Genomic DNA, 26510 nt, shown 5'->3' on the forward strand with positions numbered 1-26510 from the left:
TCCTTCAGTCCGGACCAGATGTCAGCACTCGCTCCAGACTGCCCTGCATCACCGCCAGCGGTTGGGCTCGGAATTCTTAGCCTTTTCCTCTTCCCCCAGTTGCGGGAGAATGTGAAGGAGGAGATGGTGACGGGTCACGTTCCGCTTGACTTGACAATTTTCTCACCAGCAGGTCTTTGAACCTCTGCAGACTTGTGTCTGCCGGAAAGAGAGATACAACGTAGGTTTTAAATCTAGGATCGAGCACGGTGGCCAAAATGTAGTGCTCTGATTTCAACAGATTGACCACCCGTGAATCCTGGTTAAGCGAATTAAGGGCTCCATCCACAAGTCCCACATGCCTAGCGGAATCGCTCTGTTTTAGCTCCTCCTTCAATATCTCCAGCTTCTTCTGCAAAAGCCTGATGAGGGGAATGACCTGACTCAGGCTGGCAGTGTCTGAACTGACTTCACGTGTGGCAAGTTCAAAAGGTTGCAGAACATTGCACAACGTTGAAATCATTCTGCACTGCGCTTGAGTCAGGTGCATTCCACCTCCTTTGCCTATATCGTGGGCAGATGTATAGGCTTGAATGGCCTTTTGCTGCTCCTCCATCCTCTGAAGCATATAGAGGGTTGAATTCCACCTCGTTACCACCTCTTGCTTCAGATGATGGCAGGGCAGGTTCAGGTATGTTTGGTGGTGCTCCAGTCTTCTGTACGCGGTGCCTGAATGCCGAAAGTGGGCCGCAATTCTTCGGGCCACTGACAGCATCTCTTGCACGCCCCTGTCGTTTTTTAAATAATTCTGCACCACCAAATTCAAGGTATGTGCAAAACATGGGACGTGCTGGAATTTGCCCAGATGTAATGCACGCACAATATTGCTGGCGTTGTCCGATGTCACAAATCCCCAGGAGAGTCCAATTGGGGTAAGCCATTCTGTGATGATCTTCCTCAGTTGCCGTAAGAGGTTTTCAGCTGTGTGCCTATTCTAGAAAGCGGTGATACAAAGCGTAGCCTGCCTAGGAACGAGTTGGCGTTTGCGAGATGCTGCTACTGGTGCCGCCGCTGCTGTTCTTGCAGCGGGAGGCAATACATCTACCCAGTGGGCTGTCACAGTCATATAGTCCTGAGTCTGCCCTGCTCCACTTGTCCACATGTCCGTGGTTAAGTGGACATTGGGTACAACTGCATTTTTTAGGACACTGGTGAGTCTTTTTCTGAGGTCTGTGTACATTTTCGGTATCGCCTGCCTAGAGAAATGGAACCTAGATGGTATTTGGTACCGGGGACACAGTATCTCAATCAAGTCTATAGTTGGCTCTGAATTAACGATGGATACCGGAACCACGTTTCTCACCGCCCAGGCTGCCAAGGCCTCAGTAATCCGCTTTACAGCAGGATGACTGCTGTGATATTTTATCTTCCTCGCAAAGGACTGTTGTACAGTCAATTGCTTACTGGAAGTAGTACAAGTGGTCTTCCGACTTCCCCTCTGGGATGCCGATCGACTCCCAGCAGCAACAACAGCAGCGCCAGCAGCAGTAGGCGTTACACTCAAGGATGCATCGGAGGAATCCCAGGCAGGAGAGGACTCGTCAGACTTGCCAGTGACATGGCCTGCAGGATTATTGGCTTTCCTGGGTAAGGAGGAAATTGACACTGAGGGAGTTGGTGGTGTGGTTTGCAGGAGCTTGGTTACAAGAGGAAGGGATTTAGTGGTCAGTCGACTGCTTCCGCTGTCACCCAAAGTTTTTGAACTTGTCACTGACTTATGATGAATGCACTGCAGGTGACGTATAAGGGAGGATGTTCCGAGGTGGTTAACGTCCTTACCCCTACTTATTACAGCTTGACAAAGGCAACACACGGCTTGACACCTGTTGTCCGCATTTGTGTTGAAATAATTCCACACCGAAGAGCTGATTTTTTTTGTATTTTGACCAGGCATGTCAATGGCCATATTCATCCCACGGACAACAGGTGTCTCCCCGGGTGCCTGACTTAAACAAACCACCTCACCATCAGAATCCTCCTTGTCAATTTCCTCCCCAGCGCCAGCAACACCCATATCCTCATCCTGGTGTACTTCAACACTGACATCTTCAATTTGACTATCAGGAACTGGACTGCGGGTGCTCCTTCCAGCACTTGCAGGGGGCGTGCAAATGGTGGAAGGCGCAGCTCTTCCCGTCCAGTGTTGGGAAGGTCAGGCATCGCAACCGACACAATTGGACTCTCCTTGGGGATTTGTGATTTCGAAGAACGCACAGTTCTTTGCTGTGCTTTTGCCAGCTTAAGTCTTTTCTTTTTTCTAGCGAGAGGATGAGTGCTTCCATCCTCATTTGAAGCTGAACCACTAGCCATGAACATAGGCCAGGGCCTCAGCCGTTCCTTGCCACTCCGTGTCGTAAATGGCATATTGGCAAGTTTACGCTTCTCCTCAGACGCTTTTAATTTTGATTTTTGGGTCATTTTACTGAACTTTTGTGTTTTGGATTTTACATTTTTTACATGCTCTCTACTATGACATTGGGCATCGGCCTTGGCAGACGACGTTGATGGCATTTCATCGTCTCAGCCATGATTAGTGGTAGCAGCTTCAGCACGAGGTGGAAGTGGATCTTGATCTTTCCCTATTTTTTTAACCTCCACATTTTTGTTCTCCATATTTTAATGTGTGGAATTATATGCCAGTATCAATAGAAATGGCCTACTACTATATATACAGCGCACAACTAAAATGCACCACAGATATACAATGTAGATGGATAGTATACTTAATGGATGACGAGTGACGACACAGAGGTAGGTACAGCAGTGGCCTACCGTACTGCTATATATAGTATACTGGTGGACACTGTCAGCAAACTGCTAAACTAGTCTAAAATGCACCACAGGTATACAATGTAGATGGATAGTATACTTAATGGATGACGAGTGACGACACAGAGGTAGGTACAGCAGTGGCCTACCGTACTGCTATATATAGTATACTGGTGGACACTGTCAGCAAACTGCTAAACTAGTCTAAAATGCACCACAGATATACAATGTAGATGGATAGTATACTTAATGGATGACGAGTGACGACACAGAGGTAGGTACAGCAGTGGCCTACCGTACTGCTATATATAGTATACTGGTGGACACTGTCAGCAAACTGCTAAACTAGTCTAAAATGCACCACAGGTATACAATGTAGATGGATAGTATACTTAATGGATGACGAGTGACGACACAGAGGTAGGTACAGCAGTGGCCTACCGTACTGCTATATATAGTATACTGGTGGACACTGTCAGCAAACTGCTAAACTAGTCTAAAATGCACCACAGGTATACAATGTAGATGGATAGTATACTTAATGGATGACGAGTGACGACACAGAGGTAGGTACAGCAGTGCACTCTGCACTGTACTCCTCCTATATAATATTAATTATACTGGTGGTCCCCAGTCCCCACAATAAAGCAGCACACTGTGAGCACAGATATGGAGTGTTTTTCAGGCAGACAACGTATACTGGTGGTCACTGTCAGCAAAACTCTGCACTGTACTCCTGCTATAGCTGCTCCCCAGTCCCCACAATTAAGCAGTGTGAGGAGCACTCAGCACAGATATATCATGCAGCACACTTAGCACAGATATGGTATGGAGCGTTTTTTTCAGGCAGAGAACGAATAAAAAAACTGGTGGTCACTTATCAGCAAAACTCTGCACTGTACTCCTAACAGCTGCTTCCCAATCCTCCCCACAATTAAGCAATAAAAAACAACCAATCAAGTCAACTGTGTTCTACAATAAACGGAGAGGACGCCAGCCACGTCCTCTCCCTATCATCTCCAATGCACGAGTGAAAATGGCGGCGACGCGCGGCTGCTTATATAGAATCTGATTCTCGCGAGAATCCGACAGCGGGATGATGACGTTCGGGCGCGCTCGGGTTAACCGAGCCATACGGGAGAATCCGAGTATGGCTCGGACCCGTGTAAAAAGGGTAAAGTTCGGGGGGGGGGGGGGGGGGGGGGAAAGTTCGGTTTCTCGGAAACCGAACCCGCTCATCACTAGTACAAACAACAACAGCGAGAGTTAGTATTTTTGTAAATCTATAGGGGAGATTTATCAAAGCTTGGAGAGATATAATGTGGAGAGAGATAAAGCATCAACCAATCAACTCCTGTGATTTGCCAAACACAGGCTGTAACATGACAGAGGGGCACAATTTCTACACTCCCCATGGGTTGGTGCGGTGGACACATAGAACAAGGTGGCGGTGGGTGGGGGCGTGGCCACGACTGGAGACACAGTAATGTGGCGGAGGGGAGGCCCAAGCCGAACGCATAGAACAAGGTGCTGATGGGGGTGTTTAGTAAACATAATTATCTTATAATGGATTGAAAATGGGGATGGAGATAAGTGTGTTTAAATAAAATAAGAGATAAAGGGCTCTATTCAGGAAAAGTCTCAATAGTGTCTCGATCATTATCGGGCAATATCGACACGGTAACATTCTTGTTTTGTTTTCTGTCATAGCTATTCAGCAATAAACTTCAAAGGAACAGTGGTTGCAGTAACACGCTGTTCCTGCGAAGGTCTAGAAGGCTTTGTTTTCCGAAATCCGCAAACAAAACCTTCTATTTCTGGTTCTGCGCATACTCAGTCATGTTCTTACTCAACAATGCGAATAGTCTTCTATTTGCATTGTTAAGTCTGCAGTGTGACAGGCGGCAATTGTAAGTCAGCTCCAGCCTCCCAAAGCTTCTAAATGTGTATATAGACTGTATACATTTATATTTATGTGGTTTATTTATACATTTTTATACATTTTATTTATAAATATATACAGACTAATATATAGCTTAAATACACATTTAAATCCACTTAGAACTTTTGGAAGGCTGGAGCTGGGCCTACAAGATGCTGCAGGGACTGATGGGAAATTTCCCTCCGTCCCCGCATTTTTTGTCAGGTTTATGGATTTTCTTTATAGAACGCCATTCTGAAATGACATTAAATAGCGTCAAATTTTATCGGGATGTTTAACATTTTCATGCTTTCTGAATAGGGTCAAACGTTAAACCACAATAGAGATCAATGGCGTGATCCCTACTGTGTGATATTCAGCGAGATGGGTCTGAATGGAGAAGGTAATTGCGTTATCTTCTTTGTTAACCCTTTGCTGAATAGTGGGGTTACTTGAAAATGCGGAAACACTCGTTTTAGAGAGCAGCAACAAAGTATCTGACATACGATGCTGCACTGCAGGTGGGGCAGATGTAAGATAAGACTTTATTAAGCATCCCCTAAATCAGTGATTCCCAAACTTGGTCCTCAAGTACTCCCAACAGTTCATGTTTTCCAGATCTCCTCACAGGATTACAAGTGAAATAATTTGCTCCACCTGTGGGTCTTTTAAAATGTGTCAGTGAGTAATGAATACACCTGTTCAACTGCTAGGTGACCTGGAAAACATGAACTGTTGGGGGTACTTGAGACCAGAGTTTGGGAACCACTGCCCTAAAACTTAGGTGTCCCCGTTGTCCTATAAAAATGTCAGGTTCAATTTATATGTAAAATTAAAATAAAAGTGGTCACAAAGTTTAACATTTCGGTAACGCGGGTGTAATAGCCGCTCTTCAGCGGTCTCGGTCATTATTAGGGCGGCTTTACCCCTATATTATAGTTTCTTTTTTTAACCAATATCACTGAAAGCACAAATCATGGAGAAGCGTATTAGAGATTGATGTCGTGGAGACACAGTTACACCCTTTACATGCCATGGCCCGGCCACTGTGATGTCAAAAATTCATCAATGAATTGTGATGTCATAAGTCTTCATGCTTCCAGCTGCTTCCAGGCTGCAACAGGCCATTACCTCCCGGAACAGCTAGAAGAACAGACTTGTCGTGGTACGTGAGATTTCCTTGGCTTTATATTTCTAGGGAGTACATATGATATTGCTTCCCATTTATAGTACAACTATGCAGAAACTAATAGCAGTATAATAATTATCAGAATACACCTGTATTCAATAATAAATAGCAGCAGCAAAGTATATGTCAGGCGTGAGCAAGTAAGACAATTACATACAGGCAGGTTCTCAAATTAACACCTAGATAATAATCGCACATCACCTGTCCCTGTTACTGTTTTACATTTCTCCACCAGATTTATTATTATGTATATATAATATGTAGGCTAATAGTAATAATCTGTATATATATATTTTATAGGTTACTAATTTTTATTATATTTGCACTCAACAGCTCAACAATGTCAGGAATAATGAACATAATGATAAGATGTGCCAGGAGATTAGATGATGGCCTGACCAGTAAGTACAGTAGATAAAGCAGTGAAATGATATAAACCCTCTCACTGATTACACATTATACACCTTTGGGGAATCTTACAGTCAGGATACTGAATACAAGGACGGAACTACCATAGGCTATGGGGGTGCAGCACACACCTGAGGGGGACCGATCTTCCCTGTTATAGGTCTCTGTGTTATATAGATTATACATCACTTGGCGGTACATAAGGGACATTATATACAGTTGCTGCGGGGCCCACACATACCTAGTGATGCCCTGACTCAGTATATTTTGGTTTGCTCCCAAAATCTCTTCACCTAAATCAAACACCTTCTCTAAAGTAGAGCAAATTGGGACTGATGCATAATATACTATGAATGTATGTGCCCGGTGGCTGCAGGTACATGTAACACTAATCACTGTACACAGTCATGTCAGTTCCTGATCCTGCACTTGGGAGTAATAAGTAACGTGATCAGCCATGGGGCCCACACCGGCCATAAGTTGTGCAGCAATGATCAGTGTAGCAGTGGGGAGTATCTGCATTGGGAGAGCGGTCAGTCACAGCCATGGAGCCCTACACCGGCCATAAGTTGTGCAGCAATGATCAGTGTAGCAGTGGGGAGTATCTGCATTGGGAGAGCGGTCAGTCACAGCCATGGAGCCCCACACCAGCCATAAGTTGTGCAGCAATGATCAGTGTAGCAGTGGGGGGTATCTGCATTGGGAGATGGGTCAGTTAAAGCCATGGGGCCCCACACCGGCCATAAGTTGTGCAGCAATGATCAGTGTAGCAGTGGGGGAGTATCTGCATTGGGAGAGCGGTCAGTCACAGCCATGGAGCCCTACACCGGCCATAAGTTGTGCAGCAATGATCAGTGTAGCAGTGGTGAGTATCTGCATTGGGAGAGCGGTCAGTCACAGCCATGGAGCCCCACACCAGCCATAAGTTGTGCAGCAATGATCAGTGTAGCAGTGGGGAGTATCTGCATTGGGAGAGCGTCAGTCAGAGCCATGGAGCCCACACCGGCCATAAGTTGTGCAGCAATGATCAGTGTAGCAGTGGGGAGTATCTGCATTGGGAGAGCGTCAGTCAGAGCCATGGAGCCCACACCGGCCATAAGTTGTGCAGCAATGATCAGTGTAGCAGTGGGGGGTATCTGCATTGGGAGATGGGTCAGTTAAAGCCATGGGGCCCCACACCGGCCATAAGTTGTGCAGCAATGATCAGTGTAGCAGTGGGGGAGTATCTGCATTGGGAGAGCGTCAGTCACAGCCATGGAGCCCACACCGGCCATAAGTTGTGCAGCAATGATCAGTGTAGCAGTGGGGAGTATCTGCATTGGGAGAGCGGTCAGTCACAGCCATGGGGCCCACACCGGCCATAAGTTGTGCAGCAATGATCAGTGTAGCAGTGGGGAGTATCTGCATTGGGAGAGCGGTCAGTCACAGCCATGGAGCCCACACCAGCCATAAGCTGTGCAGCAATGATCAGTGTAGCAGTGGGGAGTATCTGCATTGGGAGAGCGGTCAGACACAGCCATGGAGCCCACACCAGCCATAAGCTGTGCAGCAATGATCAGTGTAGCAGTGGGGGAGTAACTGCATTGGGAGAGCGGTCAGTCACAGCCATGGAGCCCCACACCGGCCATAAGTTGTGCAGCAATGATCAGTGTAGCAGTGGGGAGTATCTGCATTGGGAGAGCGGTCAGTCAGAGCGTTGTATAAAGCACTTGCGCTCAGGCATTGTGGGTCTCCAGGAATCGTTATACTGATGCCAGCACTTATATTATGGTTACAGAGATCTCCACATAGCTGTTATATGCTAAACATTTTAAGTTGAATTCAGCAGGTAATTGAATCCCCCCATAGTGTGTAATATACAGTGTAGTACAGTATTTGGAAACATTGTACAGCCACAATGCCCATCAATGGGCAGCTGCAGAATCCAAAACACTAGTGTGACTGTTGTTTTGTATTTTCTTTACAGTCATTGAAAATAACATTCTTAGAGTTGTGGACGTCTATGAGATGGCAAGAGTAAGTGAATAAAACATCTGTACGTCAGTCTAGGGCATATGGGGGAGACTAAGCCGTATGGCTCTGGCATATAACAGTTGGGCAGAACGGATGGTATAATGGTTAGAATTGCTGCCTCACAGCACTGAGGTAATGGGTCAATTCCCATCACAGCCCTAACTGGGGTGGTCTTCAGTATGCCGAATGTCGGGATCCTGGCGCACAGTATACCGGCGCCGGAATCCCAACACCTGGCATACCGACAGATATTCTCCCTCGTGGCGAGCGCAAGGGGCTCATTTGCACTCGCCACGATATCGGTATGCCGGCGGTCGGGCTCTCGGTGCCGGTATGCTGGTCGCCGGGAGCCCAGCCGCCGGCATACCATACTACACCCCCCTAACTGAGTTTGTATATCCTCCCCGTGCTTGTGTGGGCTTCCTCCGGGTAGTCCAGTTTCCTCCCACAATCTGGTTAACTGGCTCCCATCAATATAGTGTGTGTGTATACATGTATTTAGGACAGGCTAGATGGGCCAAGTGGTTCTTATCTGCTGTCAAAATGCTCTGATTCTATCAGTTATTAATGTTTGGTGGTTGGGTCTGTGCTAAATATAATGTCACCTCTTAAGACAAATTAATATTATCACCATCATCAAGTTACCCCAACAGTAATTGCTGCAATGTGCACACAGCATAGAGACTGATAACCTGTCCTCCCGCATCACAGCAGCAAGACACGCCCCTGGGAAACGCTGTCTTACATTACTGGGCCTCAATCAGGTGCGGTTACACCTACGTCCATCGTTGCAAAGCACCGATTTTCAGTACTTACCACATGAGCAGGACCCGTTCTGAGCATCGCAAATGTGTCCCGCAACATAGGAAGCAGAGCTGCAGCAGCCTGTCAGTGACTGACAGTCTGCTGCCATCCCTGGGGCGGGGCGGGAGGCAGCGACGGACTCTATTTGTGAATACAGAGATGTTGGCACCATTTAGGGGGTGAGAAGAGGCCAGGGATCTCTGACCCCTACAAGCCGCCTGATGGTGGGAGAGAGATCTGATGCTGCGTCCTAGGACACAGGTCGGGTCACTACTGTAGCAGGAGGCATCTGCTTGTAACAGACGCCTCCTGCCTCATCACCATACAGCGGTGTCACTGCTGCTTCCAAGGAAGTGATAGCAGCTCCAGCCACACCTGAGTGACCCCTTTCTGTTTTCATTTTATCCATAAATGACATGAGGAGACATTTACAGCTGTGCCCTCATACATCACTGCGGCCGCACCAAACAGCCCTTCTCTGTATGCCAGGTCCTGTGAGACGCTGCTTGCGCTATCGTTTTCTGCCCCGATAATGCATCATAGTCACAATGCTATGTGACTAGGATGCATCAGGAGACTGCGCTGATTTATTTGATATGTGGCACTTGTATGTATGTATATCTTGTGTGTGACTGAGGGGGTAATTCAGATCTGATCAATCATTTACTCTGACATGCAAGGGGAAGGGACGCCCAGCACAGGGATAGTCCACCACGTTCTAATGCCGTTGTCACGCCCCCTCCTGCCCCGCGACCGTCTCTGCCTGTCAATCAGGCAGAGGCGATCGCAGCCCAGAGATGCTGTTAGCACGTCACTGGGCCTCATGGGGTGCGCACAAAGGGATTCAGACTGCGATCGCTGCCGCAATCCAATCTGAATCACCCCGAGTCAAAATCTGTGTAGGAAATGCTAGTATGCAGCGGCCGCTGCTTTATTCCACGCCAAGTTCTGTTGTGCTTCATATACAGACTAAGTCGCACATATGTAACATGTGCAGAGAGAGTTAGATTTGGGTGGGGTGTGCTCAAACTGAAATCTAAATTGGAGTGTAAAAATAAAGCAGCCAGTATTTACCCTGCACAGAAACAATATAACCCACCCAAATCTAACTCTCTGCACATGTTATATCTGCCCCTCCTGCAGTGCACATGGGGAGTAACTCAGACTGGATTGCTGCAGCGGCAGTGATCGCAGTCTGAATTATTTTGTGGAGTGTGCACCCCGGGAGACCAGTGACATGCTATCAGCATCTCTGGGCTGCAATTGCCTCTGCCTGATTGACAGGCAGAGGCAGTCGCGGGGCGGGAGGGGGCTTGTTAATGGCGTTAGAACGCCATTGGTGGGGCACGGTACGGACAACGGAGGCGTTTCCGGACAGTTGGGGGTGGGCCGCGGTGGCTGCGTGATGTCATACGCATCCGCTGTGACCCGGGATGTGGCGTGTAGCTCCCTGCCAGCCCATAGGTGTCTATATTGTGAGATTTCCTAAGCTCCGGAATGGGAAGCATTCTGGAGCTCAGCCCCGTTAGTGAACGCCATCTTGTTTTATCAACATTATGAATGTCGGCATTGTAACTACATCCCTATCTATCCTTGCGCTATATAATCAGCTATGTCCTGTCCTGAGGCAGATATATGCAGCGGAGAACAGAGGGGAAGGAGTCTGGACCATGGGGGCAGAGAGAGGGATGCAGGAATCACAAACATATACAATCGTCAGCTCATTCTCCCAATATCGGGTGAGCGACCATTGATTGTATAGGTGTGTATTCTGTACCGATGCAGGAGAATTACCCGATAAACAGCTGATAACACTCCTACAATGGTCGGGACCAGGAGGTCGCATCTTATGTGCTGCACACGTGACCTCCTGATCCCCATAGAGGAGCCGCTATCTCCACTTCCCTCACAGGAGGTCACAGGGGTCATAGCTGGCTGATTGGGAGCATTTTACCTGATCATCCAGGGATCACGCAGGTGTGTACCCAGCATTAGCGGCCACTGTGTCTGATATACCAGTGTATGTAATGACAGAATAGTGTTTGGATTCCCGTTACATTAGCCGCCACTGACACCCCCACCTCTGCTTACCCTAGTCTGCTGATGGATATCTGTAACCTTTATGGTCATCTTGTTATCTTCTGAATGAAATGTAATAAACCTGTAACATTTAGTAACTAGCTTCTATTGGTGGTTACTCGCTATAATCCTCCTAAACGTATTGTATTTTCTTCCCTGTACCACAGAAAGCGCGGAGGCCAAGGCAGAGGGCATCTAAAAAGTAAGTGACTTTCATAGCTGCCGATATAACTCTTGCCCACTCACTCATCCTTTCCCATCTTGACTACTGCAACCATCTCCTTACAGGCCTCCCTCACTCCCATCTGGCTTCCCTTCAATCCGCTACAGCTAGACTTGTCTCGCTGCTCCACATTGCCCCCCTCCCCCCACCAAGACTTCACCTACAGAATACTCAAACTCTCACCCCCACATACAAGGCCCACTCCAACTGCGCTGCTCGGCTCCCTATGGGCGGGATTTACTAACCTCCTCCGCTGCGGTATTTGGCTTTTCTCTGTGCTCCCTGTGTTTTCTCCGTGGTTACTGGTCTGGTCTCCTCTCCGCTGCCCGGCACTACCCGTTGCGCAGCGCTGACCAAGCGCTATGGAGAGCGCAGGACTCATGGCCGTGGCAGTGATGAGGCGGACCGCAGTGAGAGGGGGAAAAAAACGGGGAGCATGAGGAAGCAACGGGTAGCACCGGGCAGCGGAGAGGAGACCAGTAACCGCGGAGAAAACACGGAGCGCAGAGAAAAGCCAGATACCACAGCGGAGGAGTTTAGTACATCCCGCCCTATATCTCCAACCTTATCTTCATACATACTCCCTCCCGCCTTTTCTCAGTTGTTTATGGCCTTCTACACTGTCTGCGTTGTGAATATGAGTCTCTATACCTTTGTCACTTACAAGGTTTCTCTTCTCTTTATAGGAACACGATGTCCTGGGATTCGAATGTCCCTTATGGAAAACTCCGATAGACATCTAGGAGTATGGGTGTGACCTCTGCGCTGGTGTGGGTATTTGTATAACATCAATGTAAGCTGCTGCCTAATCCATGTAGAGTCAATGGGGGGTAATGGTGAGGTCAGCTGTGATCACGCAGTAATCCTCTTGTCTCTAGGAGAGTGTGGCAGACTGGAGGAAGTGTAGGTACTTACCCTAGGTGTAGCTGTGGGGAATCACCTAAGATATCAGGTAATTCCCCACAGCTACACCTAGGGTAAGTACCTACACTTCCTCCAGTCTGCCAGAATTTTTTCATCTTCTCCTAGGGTCAGGAGGACTACCGCGTGATCACAGCTGACCTCCACACAAGACTAAATACATCACATGGATTATAACATCTAAGGCAGCAGCTATACCCACACCAGTGCAGACAGTCACACCCATGGGGGGGGACTTACCACCTACTCCCCCCCCCCCCCACCTGCATTAAAAAAAAAAAAAAAAAAAACTTCTGCTCATTAAATGAATAAGTGCTGTAAGTCTTTTGTTGAAACGCATTTCACACAGTTAGAGAGTACATACTGACTTCAGGGATATAATGTTATCTTGGTATGTGTAGCCGCCGAGCCGGTGATTGGGATGAAAGTGGAAATGACTGGTTAGGCCGCAGCTTAGAGCGGGCGTGTGTAAAGGGGAGTGGGGGAGAAAATGTGGGAGCAATGGAAATGTGGAATAAGAAATATTGTAGTATCTGTCGTTACTATTTCTCAATGAGATGAAGTATATAGGTATGTGTAGTATGAAGGGGATGTCTAATGGGTGGGTGGTCTAGGGGGTTGAGGGGGAGGGAATGTTTACATTAATCTCTATACAAGCATTCGCCAATTGTACCTCACGGTATACAATAAAGTATTTTTATTTTTGACCGAGCACAAAGACAAAATGGCTGCACATATGCAAAGGGTCAGCTGGGTCCAAACCCAGAAGTAAAGTGATCACTTTTCCTTTTCAGCCCCTCTGGTACAGCCTCTTTTTTCGGAGCCTCTGTCCTGGCATGTTTGTACTAATAAAGCATTGAGAATGGAGGCTAGCAAAAATCACTGCTTAGTAAATCTAGTCTCTCTGAGCAATCTGTGGCTACAAAGCTGCCTATATTGGTTGGTTTGGATTTCTTATAATTTCTTATGATCTAAAATGCTAACTTTGATAAAATTAAGGGAAATGTTTATTAAAGTATATTTGCAGGTTATACCCCTAAAACACCAGTGTTCAGAGGGGGGAGGTTATGCAAATATTAAGCATCCCCAGGTTAAAAAGGAGTGACCTTCCATTCCAACAGCAAAGCAGCTCCCATAAGTTTCTAATGGGGCTGCTATGCAGTCAGATTCACCAAGCTCCAGAATGGCATTAGTCCCAAGCAGCCTATGAGATACGGATTTACAAGATGTTAGGCCCCAGAGAACATGGCCAAAGCTTGGTTAAATATTCACCAGCAGTTTCCCAGAGACGTTATTGCTCAGAATATTGAGTTTCTCCATTAAATTATGAATAGACCTCACATCTGTACTGGATTTCCAAGCAAATTCCCAACTTCTGCCCCAGATGCCAGTAACACAATGTACTTTCCTATATAGCAGTGACGTGCGGTGGGGTGAGGCAGGTGAGGCAGAGCCTTTCCTGTCATACTTACGTTTAAACCAGTGTTTTGACTGAATAAAGTATATGAAAAATACTAATAATTTGATTGAAATATCTTCTTTGCATTATTCTAACAATTTTTATAGCCCAAACTCTGGAGTAAAAAGTCTATGGCAGGTGAGGCAGTGCCTCACCTGTGTATCCTTTCCACACATCTCTAATCAAAACTCACCAAATTTCCAGAAGTTTATACTGCTGCACCTGTGTATAATGCCCAGATGTACCCTTTGGCTCATATATTGCATGCAAATCTGGTTTTGGGGTTATCTGGTTACAGGTGAAATCAAACATTCAGTGGCTCTTATGGATCCATCATCTTGTGGACACATCACATAGGTGTACCTAACGCCTCCTTAACTAAAATACTTTAGGTTCCTGATATAGGTGGTCATTCCGAGTTGTTTGCTCGGTAAAGTTTTTCGCATCGCAGCGATTTTCCGCTTAGTGCGCATGCGCAATGTCCGCAGTGCGACTGCGCCAAGTAAATTTGCTATGCAGTTAGGTATTTTACTCACGGTTTTTTCTTCGTTCTGCTGATCGTAATGTGATTGACAGGAAGTGGGTGTTTGTGGGCGGAAACAGGCCGTTTTATGGGCGTGTGGGAAAAAACGCTACCGTTTCTGGGAAAAACGCGGGAGTAGCTGGAGAAACGGAGGAGTGTCTGGGTGAACGCTGGGTGTGTTTGTGACGTCAAACCAGGAACGACAAGCACTGAACTGATCGCACTGGCAGAATAAGTCTCGAGCTACTCAGAAACTGCACAGAGAAGTCTTTTCGCAATATTGCGAATCTTTCGTTCGCAATTTTAAGAAGCTAAGATTCACTCCCAGTAGGCGGCGGCTTAGCATGTGTAAAGCTGCTAAAAGCAGCTTGCGAGCGAACAACTCAGAATGAGGGCCATAGGATCTGTCACCTATTGCCTCTCAGAATAGTTCATCATCAGCCTTTGTTACCACATGATGGGGCAGATTTCATGGACCGTGTATTGATGGTCGCCCATCTGTGAGTTTCCGCAAATGCCGCTACAATCTCCTTCCCTTGTGTACAACCGTGTGGCCCAATATGCAGGGACTGAGCTGCTCCCACCTGCTATGGCTGGTGCAAGTTCTCCATCTAACCATGGCCTCCTATGCTTGTGGCTGACATGACTGCGACACTCCCATAACCTGCCCACTGAACGGGCCGCTTCTGTGTGCACTACTCTCCCTCTCCCAATCACCGCCCAGGAACGTCCATCACTGTTCCGCTCAGAGCCGGCCCTAATCAATAGGATGCCCTAGGCAAGATTTTGGCTGGTGCCCCATAGCATCACCGCTAGTACCTTCTCTGACCCTGCACCCCTTTTCCAAGCACCATCACCCTTCACCCATAGCAGTCCTCATTTTGGTGCTTCTATTTTAAATAAATATGAACAGTGAGCACATTTGGCTCACAGCTCAAAAAGGGGCGTGTTCTTGCTGGGAAGGGGGTTGGCCACACAATCGTACCCCCAATTCAAATTAGGCCACACAGTAGTGAAACTTTATTCACATTTTATCATGTGATAGTGTTCCTTATTCACGTTACATCACACAGTAGTACCACTTTACCTTATATACGTTATTCCTCACAGTAGTGCCTCTTATTCACATTACATCACACTGAATTGCTCCTTATTCACATTACACCACGCCATATTGCTCTTAATTCACATTAGATCACACAGTAGTGCCCTTTCTATACGTTACGTCACACAGTAGAGCACCTATACACATAATGCCACACATTAGTAATGCACCTATACACATAATACCACACAGTAATGTCCGCTACACATATGACACACATTATTAATGTCATTATAAACATAATGGTTGGATACAGATGTGTCATCATACATTCTGCCTCAACACACTATACAGCAGATGCCTAGCGCAAGTCAGCTGGCAGCTCCCAGCCAGCTATGCTAATGTCGGGCTCCTTTTTTGATGAAAATGAGTCTTATTTGCTTTACTACGTGGCTAGGATGCACAAGCAGTTTCTGCTGATTAAAATTATATGCAGCATGCCTATATTTTGTGTGCGACTGTGGCTGTATCTGCATATGTTTCTATTTTACAGTGGTTTCCAGGAACATACTGTAATGTAGCATTTCGTATGCAGATACAGCCGCAATCACATAGAATACAGGCATGCTGCATATCATTTTAATCAGCAGAAGCTGTTTGTGCCCCTAGGCATACCAAATGCCCAAGGCATTTGCCTAGTTTGCCTATGCTTAGGGCTGGCTCTGGTTTCCGCTATATATCGATACCATTTGGCTGGAACGCAACATCACCTTTGTGCGTACCACTCTGGAGGTAATTCAGATCTGATAGTAGATGTGCTAAATTTAGCACATCCACGATCAGTTACTCTGACATGCGGGGGTATGCCCAGCCCAAGGCTAGTTCGCTGGCAGGCGGCTACCCGCCACATCCCAGGTTGCAGCGGCTGTGTGTGACGTCACGCAGCTGCAGCAGCCCGCCCCCACAGCAGTGGGGTATGACCAGCACAGGGCCAGTTCGCTGGTAGGTGGCTACCCGCCAAGTCCCAGGTTGCAGCGGCTGCATGTGACATCACGCAGCTGCTGTGGCCCGCCCCCACAGCGGTCTGGACACGTCTGCATTGTCCAGACTGTGACCCCCCAATGGCATTCTAACACCGTTGGTTTGCCCCCTCCCGCACCATGACCGCCACTGCCTGTCAATCAGGCAGAGGCGATTGCAGCCCCGAGATGCTTTTAGTATCTCACTGGGCCTCCCCAAAGGGCTTCAGACTGCGATTGCTGCTGCAGCGATCCAGTCTAATTAGGCCCTCTGTCCGCACCATAGGGGTTTTCTACGTAGTTGCAAATAATCGTTCAGCTACAGGAACATCGGCTGCGTATGGCTCAGAACCCGGCCCAATGTCTCCTTGCATCATCATATTAGGGGCTGTTTCTGAGAGCTGCTGCACAAGCAAAAGTCGCTGTAACCTGCAGCAGCCAAATGTATTTAAGCTGTCATTTATTTCCTGCACATATCACACAACAAAAGAAGCCATCTGATTGGCTGCTGTGTTTTACAGCACCGCGTTCTGTTCTTAGGAATGTCATTAGTAATCATTGCGGTCTTCAGTCCTGATCCCTGTCATCTCCTGAGCTGTATAGTGAACAGGTCCTACCTGACTGCTGAATGCACAGTGGGAAGCAGCGACTGGTGAGAAGAGAAGAGCCACGTACAGGAGGAGCTTCATGGTGATTCACGCAGCAGCTGGAAAGAAACAATTGAAGAACATTTTTCTCCTCCTAAAATGGCTTTGTCCTCAAAGATGTCAGAAAGCCATTGCCTGTATTTCTGAAGACTGAAAAAGCGCATCATAATCATAGGTACATAATATATAAAAGAAATCAGTACATTTGTGTGACATTTTTAGAGCATACAATTGAGTAAAGATCAATTTTAGATCGATATAAAATCAGTCAACATCAACAGTATTTCAGGGTAAATATTCTGTGGTATATTTAATTACTAAAGGTCAATTTTGGTCGATTTGGGGTTTTGGGTGTATTTTTAGTTGATTTTCATTCAATTTTGCAAATCAGACTATAAAATCAGCTATAAAACCAAATATTGACCAAATATCGTCACTTTTAAACATAGAAACATAGAATGTGACAGCAGATAAGAACCACTTGGCCCATCTAGTCTGCCCCTTTTTTTTGTACCATATTTTTATCTGAAACCTTTGTCGAAGTTGAAAATATTATAGTCACACGCATCACGTGCAAACACCACACAGAGTGGCCTCCGTGCGGGTGCTTGTTATGCCGTGCGTGCGCATACTCGCACGTTGCGTATATTGGCTCACGTGGTCATGCGTATTAGTGCGTGGTATGAGTAAATACGGTAGCATCCGCATCCGCATGGAAAAGCCACAAAGAAATAACTGATATTTAATCCACATAGTGCATAATTTGCACATACAGATGTATCCACATTTATCTTGACGGTTAATAGGATTAACTGTGACTGGCCAGTCAGACTTAATCCCCTGCTGTAATGACTTAATCCCCTGCTGTATAGTTCTCTGTATTGTATTGCATTGCATTTAAAAACAATAGCTGAAGGGTTTATGCTAAGAAGTCATGTTGTGACTAGGCACAGAAAACTACTCAAGATAACGGTGGATACATCTGTAGCCTACATGCACCACACCAGCAAGTTACATTTACTTTAGAAATGAAACAATAGAGGGATTCAACTTTCCAGTATATGAGGGGACAGAATTAGGTTAGGAGGTGGTGTTTGGTATCCAGTTGTACAGTATTTCAAAGGCAATATTCCGAAGGCAGTTTGCAGAAAGTAGCACGCTCCTTATTAATATCACACTGTATGTACTGTACTCTTGATATTCGGCGGGAACCCAGTGGAAGACATCTGCAAGTACACCTGGACTAAACATCGCCCACCTGTTCAAACCAACCTATGACCCCTCATGTACTGTAAATGATCAGCTCTTTGACCTATGAAAGAAGAGATTACAGTTTCCTTTGTTTCATGCTTTGGACCATAGTATAAAACCAAGCCTCCTGGCCGGCCTCCGGTTATTCTCTGAAGGTCATCTATCCAGATTGATTGAGGACCGGACCGGGTTGCACAGGCGAACATACGTATGTATCGATTGCTTGTAGCCTTTTCTCTTATGTGATTGTATTTCTGTTGTACCCCCTTTTGAGTAAATATTTGTTGCTGGGTTGGACCCCAACATTACATAACAACTGGTGTCGCATTGCTTTCCTGTTAGGGGTTATAAAGTATATTCCGCCGCACATGTAGCTACTTTGTGCTTACAGCGTGACGGTGTGCTTACGCAATGTGTACGCATTTCATAGGGGTTTCACACACACGCTTAGAGGGTTGCAGCAGCCTGAACATTACTGTATTTAAGGTATTTGCTGTTTTCTTCCTGTAAGTTAATTGAACTTAACAATTGGGAGCTCTGTCCAGTTCATCTCACACTCACAGACTAGCAGGCCATAAACAGACTTTGATCTACCAACAAAGGGTGGAGACGCATCTTAAGTAACCTTGCTTTGTTGCTTTGTGTTTGAAACTCTCTTTTGTGTTGTTAGACCACGTCTGTTCTGTAGTCTTAGAGGTGCTGGTGTATCCCAAAGAACAAACAGGAAAAATAAAAAAAAGCTGTTTATTATCTGTGTGTAATTTTGGCGCGAAAGCGTACACAAAGCATACCGATACTTTGCATGCATTCTCACATATTGTTGCAATAGGTTATTACAGTCATTATAGATCTGTGTGAAATTGGATACATTTGTTTGCTATATATATATTTGAAATAGTGTGTTAAGGGAATAATTGTAAAACACGAAACGCAGTTCCGGTCTAAAACGTTTAGGTTTACACTCAAAAATAGGATTTTAATCCCTACCGGTAAATCCTTTTCTCTTAGTCCGTAGAGGATGCTGGGGACTCCGTAAGGACCATGGGGTATAGATGGGATCCGCAGGAGACATGGGCACACTATAAGACTTTCAATGGGTGTGAACTGGCTCCTCCCTCTATGCCCCTCCTCCAGACCTCAGTAAGGGTTGAGTGCGTACAACTCCGCAGCACCGATTGAGCAAACATGAAGGTCCCCATCAGCCCAGGTATCAAACTTGTATAGCTTAGCCAAAGCGTTTGAACCCAACCAAGTATCCGCTCGGGAAAGGTGAACCGGCGAGACTCCTCGGGCCTCCGCCCAAGCAGACCCCATCTACTTAGTAGAATAGATCACCACCGACTTCGGTAACGGCAATCCAGTCGTAGAACAAGCACACCGAATCGTATCACATACTCAGCTTGTAACAGACTGCAGAAACGCAGGCGCCCCAAACACGCTGGGGTATACCGGACAATCCGAGCCTCTGATTCCCCAATCTGAGCCAATTGGCGACAGAAATAATCAAAGCCCTGACTACTTTGAAAGACCTTGAATCATTCAATGCTTAAGCAACCACAGGCATCAAACAAGCAGGATTCTGCGAAACACTGAAACCACTTTTGGCAGAACTATTATCCGAGTTCTCAAACCACTCTATCCACACTGGAAGATCAAACAGGGCTCTTGTGAAAGCCAACTGCTACTTCTGACATCCGCCCAGCGGATGCCAACTCCAAAAATATGACCACTCTCCAAGAGAGAAATATTAACACAACCTTTCATAAGGTTCCCATCAGTGTGACACAAGAAAATGCAACACTACGTCACGGTCCCATGGTGCCAATGGGAGCACAAATGGAGGTTGGATGTGCAGTACTCTTTCACGAAGGACCGAACTTCCGGAAAGGTTGGCAAATCTTTCTTGAAAGAAAATTTATAAGGCCAAAAACCGCACTTAACTTGAGCCTAACTTTAGGCCTACACCCACGCCTGCTTATGTGACCCAGAGGGGTCGCCTGCGGATGGAAGAACAGAGCCCTGAAAAATCACATCTTGCACAGATTTTCACCAGCACTCAGCATGAGATTCAGACTTATCTAATCTCCTATTGATATGATGCATACTATCACGTATTTCTTTCACCCATGCAGGCTCTTGGTGTGCCGGCAGCGCCACCACATTACACCTCTATGTCCCTAAAATGCCTTCCTCCGGGGAGGAAGTCTCTGCCTCAGACATGTCACCCACGTGTACAACACACTCTCACAGACACACTGGGACTTATAGGGGACATACCCACAGTAAAATCTGTCAGAGGGACACAGTTTAGGAGCAGCCAGTTCACAACCCAGCGCCAAAGAAAAAATCCCTGTGCCGCGTACTTTGTACACAGAGACAAAATCCCTGTGTCGCTTACTCCGTACACAGAAACCTTTAAGCGCTATTGTATTATGAACAATATGATTTAGCACCCAGGCCCCCCCTTTTTTCACCCTGGTACTTGTTTAGAAGTGGAGGAGGACCAGCGTCTACTCTGCAGTCTATGAATGAGAGAAAATGGTGCCGAACAGTGTGCTGGCTGCCTGAGGAGGAAGCTCCGCCCCCGCAATGGCGCGTTTCTCCTTAGAGATTTTTCACATAATATGTATACTGGCGGGGGTAGGGCTGTGCCTCTGCATCTTATGCCCCCTTTTATCCAGTTTACGAGGTTATTTGCTACCCAGGGCGCCCCCCCTCCCCCAGCGCCCTGCACCCTGCAGTGCCTGTGTATATGTGGGCAGCAATGGCGCGCTGCGCTCCCGCCAGCCGCGCTGTACCTCAGCCGTCACTTTACTTGATTGAAGATCTATCTTCTTACACTCACCTGTCTTCTGACTTCTGGCTCTGTGAGGGGAGTGACAGCGTGCTGTGGGAGTGAGCATCTAGACACGGCTAGCGTTCAGTTCCCTTCAGGAGCTAATGGTGTCCTGTCAGCCAGAAGCAGAGCCATGAAACTCTTCAGGAAGTTGGTTCCTACTTCTGCCCCCTCAGTCCCACGAATCAGGGAGACTGTTGCCAGCAGTTCTCCCTGAAAAAAGCAAACCTAACATAAGTCTTTTCAGAGAAACTCAGTAGAGCTCCTGAGAGTGCATCCAGTCTGCCTGGGCACATTTCTAAAACTGAGGTCTGGAGGAGGGGCATAGAGGGAGGAGCCAGTTCACACCCATTGAAAAGTCTTAAGAGTGCCCATGGCTCCTGCAGAACCGTGTATACCCCATGGTCATGAAATGGACCCCAGCATCCTCTAGGACGTATGAGAAAAAACAAACTCTAAAATAAACTTTTACTAGAAAAGCTCATGTCACAACTGAGGGCCTGAGCTGACGGGAGGCAGCCTCAGTTGTAGGGGCTGAGATGTACCGGAACCTGGGAGGTTGTATCAGACCCCTGGACATGTAAGTAACATGAATAATAACTGCCCGAAGGCGTGACCACGACAACTTAGATAAAAGTCAATGATGTTTATTATGACAACTCCGCAACACAGCAGCAGTAAAAGAAAACGTAAAAGTCAGCAAATAATAAATACAGTTCCTGGGTACTACAGGATGGCAGGAGCCACAGGGCACTGGTAGTGTGAGATAGTTCTTATGATCTTCTAGATGGAAAGTCCTTACCAGGCCCGACTGTAGCAATGGAGATAACCCAGGATTGTGCCAGCTGGTGTTCCAGGAAAAGCTGGGTTGCTGAAGGTAAAACAGCTGCTGTGGATACTGGCTGGAACCAGACTGTTGTTAGCACGGAGTGGATACTGGCTGGAACCAGTTAAATAATAAATGAACTTGGGAGCGATGAAATATAACTGAAATGTAGAACTTGAGAGCGGAGAAATAATAATACCGGTGGAGAGTGGTAAAGTGTAGAAAGGACACCGGCCCTTTAAGGGAAGCTGTACTCTGCTGGAAGCTGAGCTGGAAGCAGGTAATGTTGTAGCTGGAAACAGATGAATCCACAATGGATTGGAGAGTCAGGCTACACCGCAGGTGGAATGCTGGTGCGGGTCTCTATGGTGGAAGTCTTGAGACAGGAGCTGGAACCTGGAAGACAATCACAGGAGAGAGACAAACAGGAACTAGGTTTGACAACCAAAGCACTGACGCCTTCCTTGCTCAGGCACAGTGTATTTATACCTGCAGCAAGGAAGGGATTGGCTAGGCAATTATGCAGATTAACAATACTGACAACAGATTGGAGGAAATGATCAGCTGACAGAATCCAAGATGGCTGCGCCCATGCAGACACTTGGAGGGAAGTTTGGTTTGTAATCCATGTGGTAATGAAAACAGTAATGGCGGCGCCGGCCACTGGAGACAGGAGACGCCAGGCTGACAAGTGCACATCCAACCACGCGGACACAGCGGAGGCCGCGGCTGACGTAATCGCCACTCTGACACTCTGCATGCAGAAGCTCAGGGACGGCGGCGGAGGCCGCGGGAGACGCCATGCCAGATGTAATAAGTCGTTACTGTGACAGCGTCTCAGAGAGACAGGAGAGGATGCAGGAATGTGAACATTAGGATAACAGATGGGATCCGGTCCTGGAGCGCTGAGCCAGCCTTAGGAGGCATCTGATGGGTAAGAAATGGCGTCCAGATACCCGGATCGTGACAGCACCCCCCCCTTTAGGAGTGGCCCCAGGACACTTCTTTGGCTTTTGAGGAAACTTGGAATGGAATCTCCGGACCAAGGCAGGAGCATGGACATCAGAAGCATTGGTCCATGAACGTTCCTCAGGACCATAACCCTTCCAGTCAATAAGATATTGTAGTTGACCGTAACGGTGACGTGAGTCCAGGATCTTGGCCACTTCATACTCAACGCCTCGTTGAGTTTGGACTTTCGGAGTTGGAGGAAGTGAGGAATGAAACCGATTCAAGATCAGCGGTTTCAACAGGGAAACATGGAATGTCCTGGGTATTTTTAAGAAGGGAGGCAACTGGAGTCTGTAAGCAACAGGATTGATGACTTGTTCAATCTTGAAAGGACCGATATAGCGAGGTGCAAACTTCATACTGGGAACTCTTAACCTCAAATTCTTCGTGGATAACCATACCCGATCACCCACCTTGAGAGCAGGAACTGCTCGACGCTTCTTATCCGCAAACTTCTTGTACCTGAACGATGCCTTGAGCAGAGCTGATCGTACGCTCTTCCAGATATTGGCAAACTGATGCAAGGTGATATCCACTGCGGGAACAGAAGTTGCTGGAAGCGGTTGGAACTCAGGAACTTTAGGGTGGAATCCAAAATTAGTGAAGAATGGTGTTGAAGCAGATGAAGAATGATACTGGTTGTTATGACAGAACTCGGCCCAGGGAAGTAATTGAACCCAGTCATCTTGAGAGGAGGACACATAGATGCGGAGGAAGGCCTCCAAGTCCTGATTCACCCTCTCGGTTTGACCATTGGTCTGAGGATGGTAAGCCGTGGAAAACTTTAGCTTGACTTGGAGTACTTGACATAAACTTCGCCAGAATTTGGCTGTGAATTGAACTCCTCGATCTGAGATAATTTCTTCAGGAAGACCGTGGAGTCGGAAGATCTCTTGTATGAATACTTGAGCCAACTTGGAAGCTGACGGAAGACCGGTGAGAGGAATGAAGTGTGCCATCTTGGTGAACCGGTCAACTACCACCCAGATGGTATTGAACTTGTTGCACATGGGTAAGTCTGTAATGAAATCCATCGACAAGTGGGTCCATGGTCGACGGGGAACGGATAGTGGAACCAGTTGCCCCGCAGGCGACTGGCGGGATACTTTATGTTGGGCACACTTTGGGCAAGATGCAATAAACTCCAAGACGTCCTTTTTCAGAGTTGGCGACCAATAGGACCTAGAGATAAACTCCAGGGTTTTTTGGATACCTGTATGTCCGGCAAAACGGGAAGCATGGGCCCAATGCATGAGCTTCTTCCTTAGCATCGGCTTCACAAAACTTTTCCCTGATGGGGGCGTAGAGTCCATCCCTACCGTGGAGAATGCCAACGGATATATAATAGGATGCTTGTCTGAAGACTCTGACTCATTTTCTTGCTCCCATGAGCGGGAAAGGGCATCGGCCTTGCGATTCTGAGAGCCCGGACAGAACTGGAGTTTAAAGTCGAACCTGGAAAAGAAAAGTGCCCATCTGGCCTGACGAGGGTTGAGACATTGTGCGCCCTTCAGGTATAAAAGGTTCTTGTGGTCTGTAAGTATGGTGATTAAATGAGAAGCTCCCTCCAACAGATACCTCCACTCTTCTAGAGCGAGCTTGATGGCTAGCAACTCCTGGTCGCCAATGGCATAGTTGCGCTCAGCTGGGGAGAACTTCCGGGAGAAGAAACTGCAAGGATGTAAATGGCCATCTTTAGCCCTCTGAGATAACACCGCTCCTACTCCAACGGAGGAGGCATCCACCTCTAGGATGAAAGGAGAGTCGATGTCAGGCTGTTTCAGGACAGGCGCAGAGATGAACCTCTGTTTTAAAAGATGAAAAGCTTGCATGGCTTCTTCAGACCACTTGGACGGGTTAGCACCCTTCTTGGTGAAAGCAGTAATAGGCGCCACAATGGTGGAAAAGTCTCGTATAAACTTTCGGTAATAATTGGCGAACCCTAAGAACCTCTGGACCCCTTTGAGGGTTAAGGGTACCGGCCAATTCTGAATTGCTTGTAGTTTCTCAGGATCCATCTCTAGTCCGGAACCGGACACAATGTACCCTAGAAACGGAATGGACTTGACTTCAAAGACGCATTTTTCTAATTTGCAATAGAGATGATTGACACGGAGACGGGACAGAACCTCTTTAACCCAAAAACGATGTTCCTCTAAATCGTTGGCAAAAATGAGGATATCGTCTAGATAGACCACGACATGACGGTATAGAATGTCTCTGAAAATCTCATTGACAAAATGCTGGAAGACAGCTGGAGCATTGCTCAATCCGAAGGGCATGACGAGGTACTCATAATGTCCGTCACGGGTGTTAAAGGCGGTCTTCCACTCGTCACCCTCACGGATCCGGATGAGATTGTATGCACCTCGCAAGTCCAGCTTTGTAAAGATGGTAGCTCCGCTAACTCTGTCAAAGAGCTCAGTAATCAGGGGTAAAGGATAACGGTTCTTGATGGTAATGTCGTTCAAACCTCTGTAGTCGATGCACGGCCGCAGACCACCATCTTTCTTTTTTACAAAAAAGAAGCCTGCGCCGGCTGGGGAAGAAGAAGGTCGAATGAACCCCTTTGCTAGGTTCTCTTTAATGTATTCCTCCATAGAATGCGTCTCAGGCAGAGACAACGGATAAGTTCGGCCTCGAGGTGGAACTTTCCCTGGAACGAGATCAATCGGGCAGTCCCATTCTCTATGAGGAGGAAGGATATCAGCAGAAGCTTTACTGAACACATCCGTGAAATCTTGATATGGAGGAGGTGGAACATCAGACGACCTGGGGGAGGAAGAACAGACAGGCAATACTTTAAACAAACATGTCTCTGCACAGGAGGAACCCCATGCCAGGATTTGCGTAGTCGTCCAATCAATTGTAGGATTGTGAAGACGGAGCCATGGAAGGCCCAGGACCACAGGATGTGTGGCTCTTGGAATCACTAAAAGTGAAATAAGTTCGGAATGAAGAACTCCCACTCTCAGACGAACTGGTAGAGTCCTTAGAGCAATAACAGTATCAAAAATTTTACTGCCATCCACGGCAGTTAAGGAAAAGGAGGAAGGAAGTCTCTCGGTGGGTAGGGACCACCGTTTAACATAGGCTTCAGTAATAAAGTTCCCAGCTGCTCCGGAATCAAGGAGGGCAATGACGTTCCGATAACGTTGAGCAACTTGAAGCGAGACTGGGAGATTACAATCATGAGGAGATGGAGAGGAGATCATTACTCCTAGCCGGCCCTCTCCTGGGCGAGCTAGGGTTTGGAGTTTTCCCGGACGTTCGGGACAGGCATTGATGGTGTGAGACGGAGCTGCACAGTAAAGACAAAGAGACTCAGAGAGGCGTCTTCGGCGCTCAGCAGGAGTTAAACGGGAACGGCCAATTTGCATGGGCTCATCTTTAGATGGTGACAGTTGACGAGGAGGAGGAGCAGAAGATTTTGGAGCAGATGATCTTCCACGCTCAGTTGCTCTCTCTCTAAAACGTAAATCAACTTTCGTGCAGAGTGAGATTAGCTCATCTAACTTAGAAGGTAA

The 26510-nt window shown here is 47.1% G+C and overlaps 1 protein-coding gene and 1 long non-coding RNA gene across 2 annotated transcripts in view; one reads left to right on the top strand and one right to left on the bottom strand.

Moving 5' to 3' along the window:
* The window catches only part of C9H1orf210 (chromosome 9 C1orf210 homolog), a 542874-nt gene that overhangs the window by 403794 nt on the left and 112570 nt on the right, over positions 1 to 26510 (bottom strand). The window contains exon 3 of the mRNA XM_063939312.1: positions 17030 to 17118. The gene's annotated coding sequence lies outside the window, so the exon portion shown is untranslated. The remainder of the gene's footprint in view (positions 1 to 17029; positions 17119 to 26510) is intronic.
* Positions 5640 to 12301, top strand: LOC134956662 (uncharacterized). The gene is made up of 5 exons (XR_010186070.1): positions 5640 to 5894; positions 6252 to 6319; positions 8293 to 8342; positions 11390 to 11424; positions 12132 to 12301. It is a non-coding gene; the product is annotated as an uncharacterized LOC134956662 (long non-coding RNA).

The sequence above is a fragment of the Pseudophryne corroboree genome, chromosome 9 (genome assembly GCF_028390025.1).
Source record: "Pseudophryne corroboree isolate aPseCor3 chromosome 9, aPseCor3.hap2, whole genome shotgun sequence".
NCBI classification, from domain to species: Eukaryota; Metazoa; Chordata; class Amphibia; order Anura; family Myobatrachidae; genus Pseudophryne; species Pseudophryne corroboree.